The sequence below is a fragment of the Pinus tabuliformis genome, chromosome 8, assembly GCF_031772625.1.
Source record: "Pinus tabuliformis cultivar Carrire ecotype Pingquan chromosome 8, CPIR1, whole genome shotgun sequence".
Classification (NCBI taxonomy): Eukaryota; Viridiplantae; Streptophyta; class Pinopsida; order Pinales; family Pinaceae; genus Pinus; species Pinus tabuliformis.
This window is the reverse complement of record NC_142294.1, coordinates 269,309,690-269,323,533: the sequence shown is the minus strand read 5'-3', so window position 1 is coordinate 269,323,533 and position 13,844 is coordinate 269,309,690.

The window sequence follows — 13,844 nt, the reverse complement described above, 5'->3', positions numbered from 1 at the left end:
ATCCTCCACTTTCACCTTTATCACCACGATTTCACTCACATGTCACAATTCCATAGCCATATAATCTTTCATTAGCCTCCATTTTCATAATTATATGAATTCCATTTGTGTTTTCCAAAAGCTAATTATTTCTAGTATTATAAGTGAATTAAATGGTTGAAACTTAGAAAAATGACATATACTTGCTAATACTTAAAAGTGGCTTGAGTTTCATGACATGTGTAGGTCATTTGGAAGCTTCCAAGGCACCCTTATGTGGCCTCCAATGCTCAAATTCGAATCATCTTCAAGATATGGAAGAAAATTTGGATAAAGGTCAAAGAGGATATGTGTCTCATCATTACCTATTTGAGTTGTAACTCTATGAGATTTTCCAGGGATCTAGGGAGAGAATAATGGACCTCCATTAATGAGGTAGCTTCTTATGTTTTTGTATAAATAGGAGAGCCTTCTCCTTTGAAAGGCATGTGTAAAGTTGGGGAAATGCTCATGTTTTGAATATAGAATTTTCATTTGGCACCATGCTCATGAGTGATGTTCACCTTGATTTGTTTATTCTTGCATTTGGAGCCTCTCAACTTGCCATCTCTCATGCTTTTGGATTGGCCACCTACAATGTCTGAGATTTATTGTTTTTTGTAGATTAAGACTTATTGCTTTCATAGATTAAGCTTTATTTATTTCATATCTTTTTCTGTTTGAGAGATTAAGAGTGATTTTTTTTTATTTTCTTTCTACCTATAAGTTAAGAGCAATCGTTTTTATTTTCTTTCATATCTTTTCCAGTGTGAGAGGTTAAGAGTGATTGTCTTTATTTACTTTCTACCTAAAATGTAAGAGCATTTGCTTTTATTTTCTTTCATATCTTTTCCTATGTGAGAGGTTAAGAATGATTGTTTTTACTTTCATTTCTGAAAGAGTTGTGTGCTTTTCAATTCCTGCAAGATTGAAAGATTAAGATTTCAATTCCTCACATTGTACTATAGTTATACTATAATTTCTTTTGAATTGAGTGCCGAATTAGAATAGGTGAATTTGGTTTTTCGTTATTTGGTTTCATAGTTAGATTGATCCAAATTGAAAGTTAATTTCTAGCATATATAGTACACTCATGCTTCGCAAGTTTTAAGAAACCCCCGGTTTGACAATTAAATGATAGGTAATTAATTTGCCTCAACAGTTTTTGTAGCTTCAGCCTTGAGGACAAGGCTACTTTTGATGTGGAAGGGCATGTTAGTGTCCAATTTATTTATGGAATAATCCCAATGGGTTGTGTCATATTCATAGTTAGTTATAGATTCAATAAAACTCAAATTAATAATTGTAAGTGGTTTACTCGCTTTAGGTAAAGGGACCATAGTTAGTTGTAAACGGGCCATAGCTAATAAATAAAGTGGTTAACCCATGTTATCCAATGGACCACTAGTAGTTAGGGTTTTGGATGTCATTTAGCTATAAATAGTCTTAGTTAGTAAGGGAAATATCATGGAGTCTTATTGTAATCGAGCTCTACTCTCCTGGAGGATACACCCTCAAAGAGGCAAGTGAAAACTGAATCAATTTCTGCATAATAAAATAATTTGTAGTTTTTCTCATTTCATTATGTGTTCTGGGCTATATTGCTTTGCATTTCTATTATTTTGGAATTTCTCACAGGTAAAGAGCATATCGCAGAGAATCAAAATTACCAATATGTTTTGTGATTTATTTGTTAGTTCAATGATTCTTGTCAACAAAAGTCTTGTCCAAAACATGCACCATGGAATTTCATTCGTATAATCTGTTAGCCTCCTATTGCAATAGGTTTTCATATTTCATGATTGATTGTTCACATGCCAAATATGTCATTCTTTCCATGCTGCAAAGGTTCCATATTTCCTAGAAAACTCAGAAAATTTAAAAAATGTAAAGAGGGTATGCCCTAAAAGAATAATCAAAGGGAAAAAAGAATCAATTGGCCAAAGAGAAAAATAAATGAAATGAACCCCAAACAAAAGGCCAGGAAAGTGTGCTAGCTCAAATGCCACTACTATATTCCATTTTTGAAGAACTATTCCATTTTTGAAGAGTTACATAGTTAAGGGAAGGCCAAACATCTTAATCTTAGCTTCCCTAGATTTAAATTACTTGTTGTAGAGATAGAGAGTCAATATCTATCCAAATTGTTTAATCTTGGCAGATCATTAGATAGGTAGAGAAACAAGGGTGCTCAACTACTTAATCTGAGCCCCTCGCAGAAATAAGGGTAGATTTAGATAGGAGGATAGCCAAAAGAAAAATTGAAAAGCTAGGTTTGCTAGTCTAAGTGCACCCAAACAAAAAGAAGAAAAAATGTTAGGCTAAGTAGGCCGGGTAGGTAGTTCTGAGGTGGCAGAATGATGAATTGTGATCCATTTCAAATTTTCAAGTGTTAAATCTATTCTGATCACAAGTATAAGGCGAAATCCATTTGGAGCAGCTCAAGCGAGGCATGTCTAAATTCCCCTTCATCCTTTACCCCAAATCATTCACTAACTTCCCCTAAAGAGGTCAAGATCTGCCTGACATTTCTTAATTTCATCATATTCCATAAATATTGCCTAACTAAAGTTCTACTTTGCTTAAGGATGCTTATATTTCTTCTACAAGTCATATTTCCCCTTTAAAGCCTAAAAACTTCTATCCTTAGCACTTTCCGATTGAAATTCATATTAATTTCTAACTTATTATGTAAATCCCTATATATTTCCACTTCCCCTACTAAAATATGATAAGAATTCCTCTATATACATATCCCCTCTCTCTTGTTGAAATATAACCATAAATATTGCTTGGGAATTACTAAGTTTGCCTGAAACTTAGTAAGAACCCTCATTTTTCCTCTTTAACCATCTCCCTATGCATTCAGACCCCTTCCGATGCATTAACAATCCCTTCAAATGCATCAAAGTCCACCTCTGGTCTCATATTTTCCCTTCCGACTCCATAAAAACCCTCTTTTTATGTTATCGGAACCCTTCCGATCATGCAAAAACCCTTCCACTGCCATTATTTCCTTCCTCTGATCGGAGAGGCGTTCCTCCGATCGCAAGTGGCCCGTTACCGACTCATAAGGCATCCCTCCGATTGCATCCCCCACCCTTCGACACGATATCGCTATTGGAGGTGGCAGTCACAAGTATTGGCCCCTTTAAATATTCCTCTCATCCATTTTCCCCGATGCGATATGCCGACTGCACGCCAGCCATCCGATCACCCCACCCATCCAACGGCCCAGATCTTATCGCAATGCTCACATTTCGGCGATCACATATCCATAAAGCCCCGCCCCATGTCCCCGCCGATAGCAAAATGCCGATTTAATCACAGTCGCCCATTCAAGCCCTCAGATCAACGATCCTCATTAAGTCGTGGTCCCATATATAGCTGCGACTGGCCAGAGCCGAAATACTATAGAATGGAGCTTAATAGTGCGTCGGGTCCGCAAGGGATTGGCACTGTACGCTCCATAACCAGAGCTAAAAAGTTATAAACAACAGTTTGAAAGGGATTTCGGGTCCGCGAACCCATTTCATTGTAAATCCGCTGATCACCGCTCGCCGATTGAGCGCCAACCATTGGATCTGCCTTCACGCGATCCAACGGCCCAGATCTAATTTCCGCTATAGTGTCGCTCCCACCCTGTTTTTTCACCAAATTTCACGTTTAAAGTGATTTTTTTCCTTATAAAGGAAAAAGGCATTTCTTCATGGTTTTGTTCGATGCATGTGCATGCTTCAACTCCAAGGGAAGCTTAATCATTCTACATCAATTTTGGATCGCTCCACCACAAATTGGTTCTAAACAGCGGGGTGTTTGCCTCAGCAGGCTATCAGCGTCCATTCCTCCTCTTTTTTGCAATATTTCTTCAGTTTTGATAATGTTTTGATCGGCCAAGCACCAAAACAGTTCTAAAGGCCATGCAAGGCACAGCAACAGTCAAATCTTGCCATAAAGTGGCAGGCAAGGGCGATTTTGTAGCGGCAAAGTGTATCAGTGGAGAGAAAAGGCCCCGATTCAGTATTAAAGAGTATCAGAGTAGCAGCAAAGTGTATCAGTGGAAAATATCAGTGGAAATCATAAAGCCACATCAAAGGAACATTAAAGAGCCCCAGCAAAGTCAAAGAGTATCAGTGATGGAATTTAAAGCCATTAAGGCTCACCAGATCAAAGTTAATGCACATAAGGCCACCTAAGGGCAGCGCTGCAGAAACCAAAGCACAGTTATGGCCAAATGAACAACACAGAGCTCAAAGGACATCATACTAACTCATTTTTGAGGTAGCTGCCCCAATGCAGCAGTTAGATAGATCTTTTATGCATTTATTTCAGGATAAGTTAGATTAAAGGCACTTATTTCCTCAGATCTGTTTAAGATCTGCTGATTGTAGATATTTTGTGAATATTTTCTCTATATAAACAACCCTGTTCATTGTTTAAAGGGTTGGTTGGTTGATAACTCCTCTCCAGACTTGCGTTGTATTCTTTGAGAGCCTCTATAATCAAAGATCACTGGAATGCTTGGATGATGAACTGTCTGTTGTGTTTTAATGGCTGAAGAGTGAACTATGGAATTCTAATGCTTCTACATGGCTCAATAAGTCTTTCTTGCCTCTGTTTTCATTTTATATGTGTTTGTATCACCATTGTGTTGTGATCTAAGTAACAGAAAAGAAGAATAGCTTAGAATTTGCTCAGCGGCACTCTATGCTCAATTCCTGTTATTTATACATGTTTTTCCTCAGAAATAGTTATGAATATGCATACTTAAATGATCATGTTTACGCTGTTTCTCTCATTTATGAATGATTGTTTAGGAACCCTTGACTACTCCTAGATAAAGTTCATTTGCCCTCCTTTTGTTAGCTGATGAAAGATTCTTAGTTGCCTTTCATCTCTGACCTTCATTCCATCTTTATTCCAGCTTGATATTGTTCTATGTGTAGCTATCCTGCTCTGTATTCCTCTTGTGACCAAGAAAACACACCAGCAACCCTTATCCTTGACTCCATGCCCAATGGTTTGAACTTCTCACACTTTGCAGTCCAACTCCATTTGAAGAGCATCATCCTTCCCACCAAAAATCAAAACAAAAGCCATGTACACCATAACTAGCCTAAAATCATATCAAAACAAAGCTAAATTATAAAGAGAGAGCCCTCTCTGATTGCAGGTAGGCTAGGACCTGCAATCCAAAGATTGGTTTGTGGTTACCTCGGTCGTATCCCTTAAGGAGCCAAGGGACAACCTGAGTGATAACATCATTGGCGACTCCACTGGGGAAAATCTTCAAAAAATTCCAAAAAAACAAGTTAGAAGCTGTCTCCCAAGAAGAAATCATGCTATACAAGGTAAAATCCAGACCCAAATCCCCCAGCTGTTTTTGAAAATCCCAATTTAATCCCAAAGTTTCTAAGGAAACAAGAGGGAAAAGAGAATATTGCTGATTCGAGTCCTGAAGCAATTCCCCAAGGCTATATTCCAACCCCTGTCAAAGTTTTATTTCGTTCAACCCCCACCTCTCCTAGTTCATCATACACCTCTCAAAGCACCTTTTCCACTCCTCCATTCTCTACACATACTCCTCCTATTACCACTGTTATTACTGTTGTTCCAGTCACTCCATTTATCCCTGTTGTTCCACTTATACCAGTAAATATGGCGAATAGATACGCTCCTTTACAGCTACCTGCAAATCCTGGGGCTATGCCTCAAGATTATCAAACCAAAATCACATATTTTGATGGTACTGGTTCTAACACTGCCCTGCAACATACCAAGAAAATGCAAGACTATTTTGAGAGTTACGAAATAGATGATGATCATGTAAGAATGAAGATTTTTGTCCAAAGTTTAACAGGTGATGTAAGGCCCTGGTTTAGAGCTCTCCCTACAAATTCCATAGCTGATCCAGAGGCCCTTTACCAAACATTTCTCAACAGATGGGAGAAGAAGAGGGACCCTCTGCACATATTATCCGAATATGACACTATCAAAAGAGGCCCTCAAGAAGCTGTCTTAGACTATTGTGCTAGGTTCAACAATGTTTACAATGCTATTCCACAAAACCTTAGACCTCCACCTGATCTAGCTTTATACAAATTCCCTGACGGATTTGATTCTGACATGGCATATCAACTGAGGGAAAGAGCCCCTCAAAGCTTAGCAGACATGCAGAATGTAGTTGTTAGTGTGGAGGCAAACCTAATTGCCAAGAGAAACAGAGCAAGAGTTGAGAGAAGAACTACTTTTAAAGAAGAACCTTCAGCATTTGAGAAAAATTTGGATGCAATCAGCAATACCATGCACAGTATTGGAGATAGAATGGCAACTATTGAAAGAAAGACATCATGGGATGGACAACAAGCTAATACTATCAGAAACCCAAATTTTAGAAAAAACCAAAATCCAAACGTTGGAAGGGCTAGCCCCGACCATGATATAAGACCTCCTTTTCAAGATAACTATGCTGAGGCATCCACATCTAGTGAACCATCTGAGGATTCTCATATAAACTTGATGGGTTTGAAAAATGAACAACATGTTTTCCTAACACAAGAAGACCAAGATGACCATGATATAAATCAATTTCAGACCAACTCTGGAGAGTCATTTGACTTCAAAGAAGACTATGATTCAACTATCTACGAAGTCCATAAACAATACAAATTGAGAACAAGAACCATTGATGTGTCTAATCCCATCAAGCCAAAGGATGCCAAGCAGCCTAAGAAAGTTAAAGACAAGGCTGCTATCACAGAACCTGCTGATAAAATAGTCTCTAATCCAAAAGAAGTAACTGTAGAGGATGTAACAGATGTACAGGTCTTTAAAAGACAGCCTTTTGTATCCTCATCCACAAAAGAAAATGCAAAGAGCACTCCTCAAAGCCTTTCCAAAACAGAAATACTTCAAGATAACACTCAAGATCAAGAGAAAATCATTGAAACTCCAATTGAAAAGGGAAAATCTGCCAGACACAATACTAAAACTCAATCATAGAAGTCCTTTGATTTAGAGGCAGAAATTGGTAAACTAAATATATCTATCCCTCTCTTTGAGCTTGCTAAACATGACGTATATAGACAGCAAATCAAAAGATCCCTGCAAATTCCAGAGAACAGGGATGATGTTAATGTCTTAGATGATCAATCTGAGATGTTTTTCGGTCTTGAAGTCGATGCAAATCAGCAAATGATGTTGTTTTACCCTTCTATGTCAGCTTACACATACATGATAAAGTATTTCACAATGCAATGTTTGATTCAGGTGCTTTGTAGAGCTATAAAAGGGTCTCTTTCACCTCTAATTACCTCACATTAATATGTCAATCCGAGAGCGTTTTGTTATTTCAAAGAGTGTCTCACTCTGAGGCTATCATTTGTCAGAGTAATTGAAGTTATGACCAATTCATTGTGTGGTGAAAGAATAAGTTAGCTAGATAATTTGACATGAAGGATATCGGTTTGCTGCATTACTTTTGGGTCTAGAAGTTTTGCAAGGTGCAAGTGAAGTATTCCTTGGGCAAGGGAAGTACACTGTGGAGATCTTTCATATATTTCCAAATCTGAAGTTCACTTTTGATGATAATTGATATTTGGTTGATCCTACTTTGTGTAGGCAATTGACCAGGTCCCTTATGTACCTTGTGAATACCAGTCCGTATTTATGTTTATCTGTAAATACATTGAGCCAGTTTATGGTTGAACCCCGACAGTCTCATTGGAAAGCTGCCAGGCATGTGCTTAGATACTTGAAGGGCACAATTCATTATGGCATGAGGTATGCAGGAGATGGTTAGTTGTTAATCCATGGATTTGTTGATTCAGATTGGGCAGGAGATGCAAGTGAATGGAAGAGCACTTCCAGTTATTGTTTTAGTTTGGGCACAAGTATGATATCCTCATTCAATGGGAAGCACGCGACAGTTGCACACAGTTTAGCAGAAGCAAATTATAATATATATATATTGAAAATGCTTATGCTATTATCTAAAATAACAAGTAAGTACAACAAAGATAGTTACATTATACAGACAACAGGGGAACCGAGAAAGTATCGGCCCATGAAAGCTAGAAGGGCCCTCATATGGGCCTGGGACCCCTAGGGAGGGACTCGATAGCTAGTTGTGAAACCATTTGGCTTTGTAAGTTGGTAGAAGAGTTGATCGATCATTTGTTGGAGCCTACTCTTATTTCCTGTGACAATTAGAGTTGCATCAGGCTCTTTTATAATCCATTTTTTCATGACCGCTTCAAGCACATTGATATATGGTACCATTTATTGAGAGACATAGTACAAAAGGGAGAAGTTGTCCTTGATCATATTCCTACTGATTTGCAGGTGGCTTATATTCTGATGAAGCCCCTCACCATATGAATAGTGAGTGACCCCTAAGAAGTAAGGGCCCTAGTAAAGGAGAATTTTGACATGTTGAGGGATAAGCTTGGTTTGGTGGAGAACACGTTCCTCGCCAAATCTGTGGTGTGTGGTGTGATGACTGAAGAAGGTTGGCCAGTGCCTGGCCCGACAAGAGAATAGTTTTACCTAGGAGAATCATTTATAGCAGTGTGATGTAAGCAGTCTGGCTAATCTAAGACATATAGGGGAAGGGGTACGTGTAGTGAAGGTGTTATGTGTTGTGGGCATTAATAAAGGTAAGGGTAAGGGTTGGTTGATCCGGTCCCATACCGTAGAAGTCTATAGCTGTACCTATAGCTGTCCCTCCAAAGATTATTTAATCAAGATAGGGCAGGTATAGTAATTCAGGTGGGTAGGTTGTGTGTACTGAAGGTAAAGGTAAGGTTGTGTCATGCCATCCCATCCCGGATAAGTTAATAGCTATCCCTCCTAAGGGCCCCATATTATTTAGGGGTCACTCACTATTCATATGGTGAGGGATTCTTCATTAAAGTGGTACTAGGTATAAGGCAGGTATAGTTATTGCAGGTGAGTAAAGTGGAACCATGGGAAGGTAGGGGGTAAAGAGTTCATAGCATTTCGTACCCTCCTATTCCTGGCTGAAGTACCAGGTTGGTGCATAAGTAAGCAGGTAAGTGAAGGGGCGTAGCGATCAACGGTTAGTGAAGCAGGTGGATCAGTGGTAAAAGTGAAGTAAAGGTTCGATAGGGTAAAGGTGAATAGCAATATGTAGTTATACCGTGGTACCAAAGTAAGATTTCTTTAATCAAGTGTTGTTGAACACCCGCCCGTGAATGCTCTGTTGAAGCCCATCCAATATGGTAAGTGAAAGTCAGTGGTCTATCAAGGTTTGTTAATACGCCACGCCCAGGTTGTTGAACCAACCCTTCGTTCGCTATAGGGATAACGCAACTAAACCTTCTCATCAACGGCTAGCTACTGAAATTAGGCCTATATAAGGTGCGCTAGCAAAGGAAGGGTCTAAATGCCTGCCTAGCAACTCAAAGATTCATGAGGCAAGTGTTCAGGGCTAACAGGTCTAGGTCTTCCGGTGGGTGAGGTATTGTGTAAAGGCAGTAATAAAGGGAGGTTCTGGGTAAGCTTTTCAAATCCCGTCCGAATACCCACGCACTAAGCGATTCATGAAGTTCATGGTATAGGGAGACCAGGTATAGTTATTCGGGTGGTAAGGTTGTTTCATGCCATGCCATGCCGTATAAGTATCTAGCTGTACGTATCTCCGCCTTCCTTTTTGAGCTTAAGAGGTCCGAAACGAGGCCGAACTCTCACTGGAGGTGGATCGTACATCTTTTAGCTAGGTGGGTGGGAGCCTACTCATTAATAAAGGGGAAGAGGGGGGGATAGGAAAATATGAAATGATTTTGATTCGGCCTATTTCCATCTAATAAGCGATCACTTAAGCCACTCGACTTGCCAGTAGAAATGAGCTTGCCCCAGCTAGACCAATCAATCTCACTTGAAGGATATGACCGAGGGAGAAATCGATTCTGTTCCCTAATATGCCAATTATCGCTCCGCTCCCTTTCGATGTGGGAGAGGTAGAGGTAGTATTGATCCCGAAAACACTTATGGGTATAGTGCCGCTCCTGCCAGCCAGCCATTGAATCTCATATTTAAGGTCAACCTGAGCATAGCATAAGGGATCTCCTTACCTTGGGTGGGATAACCTGACCTCCCTTCTTCTATTCACTCGGTTATAATATCCTATTAGACAGGAACCTTTATCCTGCCCGCAGCTCTAACCAATCATCCTGGGCGGGCTACCTTTCCTCCCAGCCGTGTTATAAATAGAAATCAGCGGCAAAAGTCATTGCAACGGCAGTGAGGGCAATTACCTACTCGCTCGCCCACATCTCCACATCAAGGAACTGTCAACAATAGGTCTTCTTCTCCATCCGGATTTGGATTACCCTGGTAACTCATTTTGAAAGGAGATGCGCGTAGAAAGTTCATGAATCCAAGTAGTATAAGGCATATCTATATCTCTATAGGTGGGTAGGTAGTAAGGCTGAAGGTAAGGGGTAAGGGTAAGAAGGTTGTATCGTGCCATCCATGCTATGCCGGTTCTCTAGTTGTACCTCTCTCTTAAGCGCTTCATTCATCAAATTGGTATAGAGCAAAAGTAATAAACACATAAGTTAAGGAGCGTAGCGGGTAAGGTTGTTTCATGCCATCTCATCCTGCCCGCCATGCCATTCATAATTCTGCTCGGGTTCATAGCTCTCCCTCTTAAACGATTCATGAATCCAAGTGGTATAAGTTCAGGAGAGTAATCAAGGGAAGGGTAAGAGATCGATCCATCCGGTGCGCTTCTAATAGAAGGGTCTAAAATAGAAGTCCTTCCTCCTCCCCTCCTTAGGGTGTATGGGTAATACTAAAGTAAAGGGTAAGGCAGGGAAAAGGTGTCATAGCATGCTGCCATGCCTAGCCTCGTCTTCCTATTAGTTCCTGGCTTCATCCAATGGGAAGGCATCACTCCATGGACTAGGTTGAAGGTAGTAATAAAGGGTAAGGGTGAGGTTGTTGTGTCATGCCATCCAATCCCGCCCGGTTCTCTAGCAGTACCTCCTAAGCATTCATTCATCAAGTGGTTGGCAGCACTCCAAATTGGGTGAAGGGAGTCAAAAAGGTAAGGGTGAGGACCCTCGGTGATTGATTGGCAAAAGGCTTATAGTGGAATTGGTGGACTTGGCTAAAGGTTTAAGGCTGCTTATGGCTTTTGTGGTTATTGGTGGTTCGCTTGGTTGGCCATTTGGGTAAGATGACTCATCCTCATCCTACTCCTCCACCTCTTCATCGATCGGTTGGCTGAAGACTAATCATCCAGCTCCTCACTCAAATAAAGAAAAGAAAAAAAGAAAAAGAATTTCATTTTACTTATTGGGTGGGGGGGCTTATGGTCGAGCCTGCTTACGCATCCTTCCTCGCAGTGTTGGCTGCATGTGACCAGTCTGTGTCACGAGATGTAAGCAATGTTTGTGTTGGTAAGACGGGTAACGATCTATCAATAAATAAAAAAAGCTACTGAGTAGCAACATATATAAGCATCGTAGTCTAAATCTTTTCGCGGTATCCTTCGAAGTATCTGTCTACCCGCGGTTCATTCGGTGCACCTTCCTCGCCCCCACCTACCCGAAACATCCATCTCTTCAGCAAGCGAGAAAAAGGCAATCCCCGGTTCTTATCCCAGCCGGGGTTTCTTTCTAGGATGAGCCCACCTGCGCCATTCGTCCCCGCCCAGCCTCGTTCAAACTAGGTATAAAGCAAGCCTCGCCCCAACTATGTATCCAGCCTCGTTGCAACTAGGTTGTTTAAGGACGTTTACCTTGGATAGGCAGGATGCCGTTGTCCCCTTCATCAGCGAGAGAGAATAACCTATCAAGCCATATGCAGACCCATCGATCCAATGAATGATATTTCTTGTGTTTCCCTTCGTTATTGTTTAATACATTATGAAATATGCACTTTCATAATCTTTCTGGTAGATTGAAAGCCTCAAAGCACAGCATCCCCGAAGCGTCCACCCCATATGGGTTCATTCTGTGCAGCACATCCCGTGATCATTTATGAGTTTTCAGAATTTTCCCACTCCGTCGCATGCACATAGTTGAGCACTGTACATATTCGATTGAACACTGCACATACACTACTACCTTTCTTTCACTATTAAGGCTTTAACGGCTTAAGCAGATTGAATGGAAGCGTACGATTTCATAAATAAGAGCGGAAGTGGACAAATCGACGTATTAAATCGACGGAAGCGTAAGAACGGAAGCGGATGACCTCTAATGTTTCATCAACGTATATAACGTTTAAGAATTCATTCCTCTCAATTTACTTATTGGGTGGGGGGGCTTATGGTCGAGCACCTAAAGGTGATGGCGGCCTTAACAGTCGAGCCTGCTTACGCATCCTTATCAGTCGAGCCCCCTGTCGGGTCCTTGCACTAGGAAGCGCAAGCCCCTCCGGGACCTTCAATCCATTCGATGTAAGAACTCGTCAGGCGTAAGGTAAGCGGATGTAGGAACCAGGCCGGCCGTATTCGTAAGTGAGCTCGAGGTTATAGGGTATAGGGCAGAGGGCTACATCGGTGAACAGAAGACATAACAGGGAACATGGAGACAATGAATTATTACAAGCATCCACATCGGTTCGCAAACGGACAAGAAGAAATCGACACCTGGATCGAGTGATTGAAACCTGTCATCGAGTGATCGACAGCATCAACTAGCGGGAATGGGCACCTGCTGGGAATCATTTCATATTGGATGACCGGACAATGACTGGCTGATAATGAGCTGCTATCGGTTGGCTGGAAATGACCAGCTGTACTTACTTCTTTTGATGATAGGGGCTGCTATTGGCGTGCCCTCTCGACTGGCTGTCAATACCCCTTTGGCAACCTCCTGCCTATGATACAGGCTATGCTCGGCTAGTCCTCCTGGCTATTCTTTATGGCGCTAGACCCTCTGGCTATGATCAACGATGATCGGTGTCTATCTATGATCGATAAGCAATGACTGGCTATCGTCGACTACTGGCTCTGATCTTACAATAGGTCTACATTGAATTATATATGTCATTACGGCAGCATCTGAATCTCTATTTTATGAAGCCGCAACTACTACATGCTCATATATAACTAACTACCACCATGCCCAGGTACGTTAGTGACTCTACTGATAAGGACTAGCAACGGGGCTCTACTAATAAGGAGAGGTCCGGCAGGGTGAGGGTGAGCCTATCGAAATCTCGACCTATGGGAGAGGTAACAAACGCTCGACTAAAAGGATGCGTCAGCAGGCTCGACTGTTAAGGCCGCCATCACCTTTAGGTGCTCGACCAAGAGGGAGAGGAGAGGGCCCTTTTTTTTACTTATTTGAGAGCCCAATAAGTAAATTGAAACTTTAGTTGCTTGACCATAAGGATGCGTAAGCAGGCTCGACTGTTAAGGAGAGGACCGGAGGGGCTCGACTGATAAGGAGAGGAACTTTAGTTGCTCGACCTTAAGGGCCGCCATCGAGAGGAGAGGTACGTTAGTGACTCGACCAACGGGAGAGGTACGTTAGTGACTCGACTGATAAGGACCCTTTAGGGGGCTCGACTGATAAGGATGCGTAAGCAGGCTCGACTGTTAAGGAGAGGACCCTTTAGGGGGCTCGACTGATAAGGAGAGGAGAGGTACGTTAGTGACTTTTTTAGTTACTTATTTGAGAGGGGCCACCCAATAAGTAAATTGAAACGTAGTTGCTTGCTTTCAAAGGTAGGATCGACCGCGTCAGGTCAGGTGGGTGAATCTTACGGTTAAAGCATTGTGATGGAGAGGAGATCATTAAGAAGATAGAGGAGGATAAGACACACATTCCACTACAGCCACCCACTAA